The sequence below is a fragment of the Neopelma chrysocephalum genome, unplaced genomic scaffold (assembly GCF_003984885.1).
Source record: "Neopelma chrysocephalum unplaced genomic scaffold, ASM398488v2 Primary Assembly neopelma1_67, whole genome shotgun sequence".
Classification (NCBI taxonomy): Eukaryota; Metazoa; Chordata; class Aves; order Passeriformes; family Pipridae; genus Neopelma; species Neopelma chrysocephalum.
This window is the reverse complement of record NW_020897726.1, coordinates 900309-909814: the sequence shown is the minus strand read 5'-3', so window position 1 is coordinate 909814 and position 9506 is coordinate 900309. Positions and strand designations below refer to the sequence as shown.

The 9506-nt window shown below is 38.3% G+C and overlaps 1 long non-coding RNA gene across 1 annotated transcript; it reads right to left on the bottom strand.

Annotated features, from left to right (window-relative positions):
• Positions 1 to 2089: 2089 nt before the first annotated feature.
• Positions 2090 to 6232, bottom strand: LOC113968224. The gene is made up of 3 exons (XR_003534436.1): positions 5973 to 6232; positions 4647 to 4777; positions 2090 to 2374 (listed from the first exon to the last, which is right to left on the bottom strand). It is a non-coding gene; the product is annotated as an uncharacterized LOC113968224 (long non-coding RNA).
• Positions 6233 to 9506: the final 3274 nt, after the last annotated feature.

The following is a 9506-nucleotide window of genomic DNA, read 5'->3' as shown; positions in this document are numbered from 1 at the left end:
AGGAAGGATACGGCTAAATTGAAGGTCAATACAGAAAAAGGTCCTAATGTGATTGTTTGAAAATCTCTCTAATTATGATGCTGAAAGGATGGGGAGTGTCTATTTTAGTCAGACCTGTACAAGGGTCAAGGCGAGAAAATGAAAAAACTAACAGTTTAGAGATGACAGATAAAGAAATTCTGCTATCACTACCTTGTAAGAAAAAAAAAGAACAAAGAGATTTTTCTGAAATATGCCAGATTTAAAATTTTCAAAGGAGATAGTTTTTCAGACTTGGTGGAATTAAGCTATGGGACTTAAAAAAGTATTCCTATAAGTTTTGCAAGAATAAGGAACCTTACCTCTGACTTTTCTAACGTGTATGCTATTTTTCTGCCTTCAGAGTGCCCTTTAGGTAGATTTGCATTATGTGAAAGAGCACACACTTGCAACAGAGAGTGAAGGGAGGGAATAGTCTGGGCCAGACTTCACATGGTGGTCAATAAGAAGATTTCTGAGGTTTCAGTAACTAGGAGAGGCACAGTGAGGGTTTGCCTCCAAAGCTCTGGTGGCAGTCCTGGCAGCTGGACAGAGCCCTGACCATCTCCTGAGTGCTAAAATGGGAAGCCAAAGAGCAAGCAAGCTCCTTAGGATATGGGAGCGGACATGGAGGAATTTGAAACCAAAGCCATTGGAAATACTGAAAAGCCCTTGTGTTGGGGGGCTGTTATGATCTGCCCCTGAACGTGAGGGTAACTCAGGTTCTTGTTAATAGATCCCTTAGGACAGATTAGAGTGAAACGACACTGAATGATCAGAGTTTATAAATATGTGTGTAAATATATATGTGTGTGCGTGTAAGGTTTATTTTAGAACAATTTGGTTGCAATGGAAAGGAGATATGTAGCTATAGGAATGCAGCAATATAAAAGCATAAAGATATCACTGAAGAAAATGTATAAGGAAAAGAAAGAAAGGATAAGACTAGAAAAATATCACCATCTGTAGATCCAGTGACGAGACTTGATTGTTGCAATTTCAATGTCCTTTGGTCCAAGTAATGGTTGCAGTCTTGATCTGTTGGGATTATTGGTTAATATACATTCATGTTTACGTGGGAACACCCAGGTGCCTCCCCTCGAGGGGGGAGTTTTACACTGCCTGTTGCAACACTGTGGGTCATGTGTAGTCCTCTGGTTGGTGGAAGACCCCAGAAATGAGTATTGGGGGCACTTTGGGGGTCTTTGGTCATTTATTACACCGTCTAAGACATGACAGCTGCCTCTCATGTCAGTGTAGTTCACAGGATCACAGAATCACAGAATATGCTGAGTTGGAAGGGACCCACAAGGATCACTGTTTCCAACCCTTAGTCCTGTACAGGACTATGCCCAAGAGTCACACCATGCACCTGAGAGTATTGTCCAAATGTTTCTTGAACTCTATCAGGTTTGGTGCTGTGACCACTTCTCTGGGGAGTCAATTCCAGTGCCCAACCACCCTCTGGGTGAAGAACCTTTTCCTAATATCCAACTTAAACCTGCCCTCCTCCCCTAACACAACTTCAGGCCATTCCCTCCTGTCACTGGTCATGAGAGTGAAGAGATTGGTACCTGCCCCTCTTCTTCCTCTCATGAGGAAGTTGGAGACTGTGATGAGGTATCCCCTCAGTCTTGTCTTCTCCAGGCTGAACAGACCAAGTGACCTCAACCACTCCTCATACGGCTTCCCCTCAAGGCTACCAGGGCACTGCTGACTCATATTCAACTTGCCATCAACCAGGACTCCAGGTTCCTTTCTGTGGCACTGCTTTGTAGCATCTCATTCCCCAGTCTGTACACACATCCAGGGTTGCCCCATCCCAGACGCAGAATCCAGAACTTCCTACGGTTGGTGACTGCCCAGTCCTTTAATTTCTCGAGGTCTCTCTGTAGGGCCTCCCTGTCTTCTTCCCTGGAGGGGAATTTTCTCACCTCAGACAGTGGTGTAAGGGAGGACATTGGGCATGATAAAAAGCATTACCCCACCTCGAAGGATCTACTTCTTATTGGCCTCTTCCTTTATCTGGCTAAAAAGCCAGCTTGTAGCCTCTGGTGGTGGATGTGTACCCCCTCTGCACCTGGGCTGTTCCCTTGGACAGCAAACACTCAATGCTTTTCCAAAGGCCAATCCTTTAGTTATTAACCATTGCCATTTCAGTCTCTCACGGGGCATGCACAGAATGGGAAGTGACTTTAGGGGCTGAGAGTCCTGAGGAAGCACTGGGAGATATTGCAGGTAGCTCCTACCTCCACATTTCTGCTTGTTATTTCTGTTTGTCAGTGGAGAACATGAATAACCTCTTCTCTCCCAGAACTGTTATAATGTCCTTCCTATCTCCAGTACCCCGATTTTCCTTTGGATTAAAAACAGTAGTTTAACAGATGCAGATATGAAAAATAGTCAAGATAACGAGAGTAAATGCTAAAATAAAGTGCCAGAAGGAAGAGAGAACCTTGTGACAGATTTGGAGATACTTTTTAGCAAACTGGACTTGGAAAATCTGTCCTTTTCTACTGAGGAATTGGTCTCTTGTAGTGTCAGTCAGTGCGGAAGAGGCCACGGTCGGTATGACAGGTCTGGGCCAGTATAAATATTCTTAATGGTATTGTAGCACTAATTGAAAACCCAAAGCGAGTTTAAAAATCCTCTGAAGACTGTCTGTGAAATATATTATTCAAACTGGGAGAAAATTCAGTTTACTTGTATTTCATTCCAGCTGCAGCGTCTGTTCCCCAGGAGGTGCAACTGAGTCCCCCTTGACTGTGTCTCTCAGTAAGATTAGCAAAACTTTTCTGAGTGATACTGCAGAACTGGAGAGTGGAGGAGCTCTGTGGGCCTGATTTTTGGAGATACTGAACAGATGTGTATCACACTGACTTTAGCTGGAGGTGTGGGTATTTAAGGCGTTTGATAGTAATAGAAAGGCCCTGACTGCAGTGGCATTTTCCTTTCAACTGAAGACTCATTTTCCAAAGTTATTACTTTTAGGTTGGAATATTTCCCAAAAGTTTAATCGATCTTTATGGAATTACATTTTTATTAGTCATGAAGTGCATTTTTTTACATTGATTATTTTTCTCCAAAAAGCAATTAAGTGATGCATGAAAGGCAGAGAAGTAACAAAATTAAATTCAAAAGGTTTAAGGAATAATAATTTGAATTATAAAGATCAATTACATTGTAAATGAAATTCAGCTGACTCAGAAATCCCTTACTACAGCTTTTACAAACTTTTACTACACGTCTCCCTAATCCTCACGTAGGAATGGGAATACCTTGGATCTTAATACACATCTAAGTTCAGTCTAACTTAGAAGTAGTTAATTTCTGTTATAGTCTACTGGGAATTCAGTATTTGCTAAAGACTGCTTAAACTGAAATAAAAAAGAACATGATAAACATATCAATAATCTGTAAGTGGGATTGCTACGAAAGATTTGAGGTAAGTGTTGGAAAACTAAGACCTCCCATGATAAAAAAAACTTGGTGTCTACAGCAGACCTGAATTAAAAGGCTGCATACAGATTTTTTCTCTGCTAGCAGTGAATGTAATGATCAGTAGTTTTCAAATTACTGTCCGTGGACACCAAGGAATTTGCTAAACCTGTCCTGGTTGTCAGCAAAAAAAAACGTTAATTAACAAGTTAGCCAGGGATGGGACCAGTGGCAGTCCAGGAAGCAGCTCATGAGAAAGGCAATTATGTAAAAGTGCACCGTAAGATGGAGTTTCTCAAATCAGCTAAGCCTCTGGGAAATTAAATGATGATGGCAATACATGAATTGCCCCTGTTTTGGCTATTCTTTTCACATGTATAGCAGCTGAGAGCCCTTGTTCTAGACCTCAAAATCCCTGATGTGCTGGGTGCTGTACAAGCCCAGAAGAGAGATGGCATCAATCCTCTTGGCATCCTGTGAGAGCTAGGGTGATAAAGCAGCCTAGTGCAGCAGGGATATTAGATCAGGTTCAGACCTAGGTATAGTTGTGATACAGATTTCTGGCCTAAAGCATCAGAGGAACAGATTTAGGATTGCTCAAACCTGACATGTCCCAAGTATAAGAAAACAGATGGATAGAAGACAGCCAAGAGAAGACAAGGAGCCTATGAGACAATTCTGGTCACCTCGATAAACAGTTATCTCAGTACACACATGGCTTAAGTACTTTCAAATGTAATTATTTGTGCTTTGAGTACAGGTTTTACATAGATTAAGCCCAATTGCTAAATAGCAATAGCAAAACATAAAATCACAGGCTTATTCCTAATGGTCTACCTACATAAAGTTTTGGCAATGTTTATTTCTCTCACAAACGCATAATGTGCTTAGATTTACTGACTAGTGGATAAAAAAGCGCAATTTCTTATAATATAAAAGAAGTAAATTTGCTTTTTGGCTGATTCATAGTTTGTTTGTTTTCATTTTTCCTTTAGTGAATTATAAAACAAATGCAATAAGAATGAATGTGGGTTCAAGAATAAGCATTACGGAAGAGTAGATGGCAACTTAGCAGAGATGAGTCTTACGGCTCATATATCTTTGCTATCAGTAGCAATGCATGAACAACATCTAGGACCCTGTAGGGGTAGAAATATTCTTCCTGTTTAGGTAAACAATTTTTAAAATACCTGTTGGCAGTCTTCTTTCTCAGCTAAAGATTAGTTGCTCATGTACTTAGTTTAACAGCAACCTTCCCATTAACAGCATCTTCTATGCCAACTGCAGTGCTCTTACTGCCATAGATATGCAGTGCAGAATTCTGTAAAAATATATGACAGACTGAAATTTAGTAAAGCTCTGCCTGGTACGATATCTGAAAAAGATAGTATTCATTTAAGATCCTTCCAAGCAACTAATAGTTGTTTGTTTTTTTTTTCCTGCATGAAGACTGCTTCTTTTTCCATTGGAATTGTGCATGAATATAAAGCCTGAAATTACCCTTTCAGTCAATGGAAATTTCTCTAGTGACTTAAGAGAGTACAGAAGTATGTATATACTGCTGTTCTTTAGCAGTATAGCAGAATAGCCTTGTAATTTTATCTGGGCTAGATAATTGCAGACACTTTTACTGTCAGTTTTGCTACATCTGTTTCTGAAAAATCTGAATTTGTACTTACTGAAGTTTTCTGTAGTTCTCAGTTCATGAGTTAAAAAACACAGCACTTTTCTTAGCTTTTTTGAGGTTTAGAAAAAGGCTGGATTCCTTTCTTTAGCTGTACTTGCTTATTTTTTCAGACATTTCTGCCTCCTGTTATCTGTTGATATATTGACTAAACTGCTGAACTGTTCACCAATTGAAGTGAATGGCATGTCTTTAACTTCTATGCTTCTGGTAACAGAAATGAAACAACAACTAGAGAACTGAAGTGGGACAGAATTTTATGCAGGATAATTTAATAGGCTATAAATTTATATCTTAGTTATCTAATTCCAGTGCCCTAACCACTTAGGAGACAAGCTGTCTTTGTTAGAAGCTTGCCTCTGCACTTTAAGCTGATTAGTACACTGCTGCCTGATCTTGCTGCAAAAGGGATGGGTTGTTTTTAGTTCTCCAAAAATGTTATTCAGTTGAGTCTGAACAAAGCTAATTCACAAACACAATGCCAGAGAACAATGCTGACTCCAAGACAGATGATATTCTGGTTATTTTGAAGTTAAAAATAGGGTTTTTTTTGGAATTTGTTTTTTTAAAAGTAGATTTCTCAAGCTTATTCAGCAAAACCAGTGCAAAGTAGGGCACAGTTCTTCACTTCATAGGTCACCTTAAAGCAATGTATTTTAAAAATTAAGATTAAATACAACTTCTGGAAAAGTGAAGGGTGGAACATCTCACAAATGTTTTAATAATAATCCTTTCCTTACATGCAAGAACATTTCAGCATGAAGCAGATACATGACCACAGCATAAGTCCCCCAGATTAGCATAGAGATTTACTGTTATTTTATTAACCTACTTGCCAGGAAGTCCAAGAATTCAAAACATACCTAAAAAGCTGTTTATATTTCCTTATTCTCTGTTATAAAGAACTTCAGGATGGCTACACACATTTGGCCATATTTGTTTTCATGATCCAAAGTTATCTTGAAAATAGTTGTTTGTTCTTCCTTTCGATCTAAAAAATAAAGTTGCTGAATCAGCGGCAATTAGAGAAACAATGTGAGAACAAAGTGGGAAAAAGATCAAACCCTCAAAAAATATATCATTAAGAAAGACTGAGAAGCTTAGTAAATGGTATCTGAACTAAATTAATGAAAATGTTCAAAATTGATAATCATGTGGCACTGAGAAGATCTCAGGCTTAATAATGGCTAAGAAGTACACATGTAAGAGACCAATTAATGATTAAATTTGTTTTTACTGGCATTTCATCAAAGACACGAGATGGCCAGTGAGTTCTACTGAGAGAACTGTAGTTCTCAAACCAGTTTTGAGTTTGTTTGCTCCCATTATGCTGCTGGAGAAGGTTTGATGTGTTTCAGAAAAAACAAGCCCTGGCTCTGCAACCCTTGCTTTCTTCCAAATCCCTTTAAAAACAAATTGGTTCAAATAGTTTTTCTGAGACCTGAAGACCCAAGGGTCTTCTGTTTTTGGGCACTCCATATTCCCTCTGAAAGATAGGCATTGCATTCGTCTTGTCTCTGCCTTTAACCTTCCAAGACCACAGAGAAAACTCTTATTGCCTACAAGCTCAAATGGCCAAGTTGCAACCCTCTAAAGCGAATGATTAAAACAACTGAATGCAGGAATGCAGCTATAAAGTTAATTAACATTTATGTTTACTCTTACATGTAAGAAAAAGAGGTCTTAAAAGTAAAACAAAGCTTACTTACTAGATATGTATGAAAACACTTGAAGTAACTGAAAATTCTGTGGAGGTTCTTCACATAGAAGAAAACACTTCATTTGGAAAACATTCTAAAACTTCAACAAAAATTCTTACTGAATATATTAATTCTAAATCAGTATTTTCATATGAATATATAGATTCAAACATACATTTCCCTTTTCTGTCAGCTTTTAAAATAAGCCCCCTAAAGTTACAAGCAAAAGTACCAACTGATCCTAAGTTGGGAATTTCAAAACGCTTTAGCCAAACATTGTTAATAATGTTGTCATAGAACCATACAATGGCCTGGCTTGGAAGGGACCTTAAAGATCATCTAGTTCCAACGCCCCTGCTGTGGTCAGGGACGCTTTTCCCTAGACCTGTTTTTTTTCTTTTTTTGCAAAACAAGCTAACAGTAATTGTTTCATGGTATAGACCTGGATATACTCTAACTGCAAATGCCTACTGGTGATGACAACGTGTCAGTGTGTTGATTTACAACTGATGTTAATATAACAGCATATCTGTGTGCCCTAAAACACAAATTAAACACCATATACAAAGTGGTTATCATAAGGTTTGCTAATGAAAAAGAAAAAGCTGACAGCAAAGACCTGGGAAGGAATTCCACAGTTTTGGATAAGCACGTGATCAAGTGGCACAATTGACACTAAAAAGTCAGTACTTATAGACACAGGGTGATATATATGAGAGGCAAACAATCATCATTTTACAGGCGTGGTGATGATCTCTGAAGTAGTTGTCCCCACTTCCGAAAGAGAACTTGTAGGAGAGAAAAAGGAAATAAAATTATGTTAATGGCCAAATCTGTTTTCCAAACTGCAAATCCTGTGTGTAGCAGTAATTCAACTTATACAAGAAGTATATAGGAGAACCACAAAAGGTCCTTGAGGAGGCAAGAAAGCTGATCAATGGTATGACATCGCTTTCAAATGAGAAAATTACTGACTAGAGATGCCCCAGCTAGGGCTGATGATGACAGAACAGGTAGAGCAGAGTTGATAAATAAGCTAGGAGGATTCATGGTTTTTTCTTCTTGTAAAAGACTTATAAGTTACTAAAAAGATTGATCAGGTTTCAGATTTAGAACAGACAGAAGATGGTAACTTCTCATAGAGTTCATCGGTCAGGCAGGGTGTGGTTGGCTGCAGTAAAAAGTAGATATCAGAAGCTTTCAGATCTCTAAAAAGCAAATAAACTAATGGGAAATGTCAGTTCAGGAATATTATTTCATAAAAAATTCATTTCTGGCTTAGGCAATCCTTGATCTATAGGTTACTGGGAACTTGCAAAAAATACATAGGGTTCACCATTGTCTATTTACATCATTTCTATACCCTCTCCTGGATAAGGTTGTTGATATTGGGGGTCAGGTATGGTTGTATTGTTTTTCTGTGGGTGATGTTAGTGTTGAGCTATTGCCTTTTGCAAGACCAAAGTTAAAAAATGTTATTAAGTTTGAAACAGAATCCATGGGCTAGAATTGATCTTGCACTGCTACTGTTTTATTCTTTCACTGCAGACAAATACTTCTGTTTTAGTTGTGGAAAAATTGTATCTTGTGCTTGATCTGGGCTGAAATATATTGGTGACTTCTGTGATAGTTTCAAATGGGCTGTGCAAAGATGAAAGCTGCAAAATGCCAGTTGTTGAACTCTGCCTAGCTATTCTGGTGGCCATTATTAGAGATTTCTCCTAAGAAATGCTTTGCAACTCCTAAAGCTGTCTTGGAAACCAAAAACGCAGCAGCTACCCTTTCTCTTTCTCTTTGCTATGACACAATGCTGAGACTCTTCTTTTGTTCTTAGTTCTGTTCCTATATATGAGTTAACCAATAGCACACCCTGAGTAATTTCATAACCATTTCTCCCTATGTCTACAATAATGATTTTTTTTAGTGCTCTTTCATCATTTTGATCTCTGCTTCAATATTTAGAGACTAACAAAGTATCTGTTTGGTTTTACAAATGATATTTTAAAATAATTGCTATCTTAAGCACTGACTGTCTGTAAAGAGGTGTGAATGCCTCTTAAAGGACAGTTCAGTGATTCAGGGATACCACATATTCCAGCCCCCAACACTGTACTCAGTCCATAACCAGAAAACGTGTCTTTCTAGTAAAGTAATTAGTGCTTAATTTCAATAAAAATATGATAAAGGAGATCAGTCTAGGGAGTGCTTGACTATGTCCATGTCCATTTAATATATTTCTCTCTTTCCCTCCTTCCCCGTCATTAATTAAATACATAAGAAGAAATTAAGTTTTCTTCAGCTCTGTATCAGTTTGGTTTTTGAACAACACCTGCTGGGGAGAAACCCTCTCTTAATATTAGTTCTCTGCACTGGATGAACATTACTGAAAAGATATAACCCTAATCATCTTAACTGGTGTATTGTATACTACTCACCCTCGGTTAAAAATCTGGAATGGATCAGAGGGCTTCTTTCAGTACAGTGTGTTTTTCAATATTACGGTGATTATTTCTTCATATGATTAGAAAATTTCAGTGCTAATGTTCATCAACCATTCCACCTAATCCATTCTTTACCTCGGAGCAGCAAATTGGGCCAACAAAATGCTAGAGTACAAATCTCAGAGATTAGGTATACATTCGATGAACTATTTGTCATTTGATGAA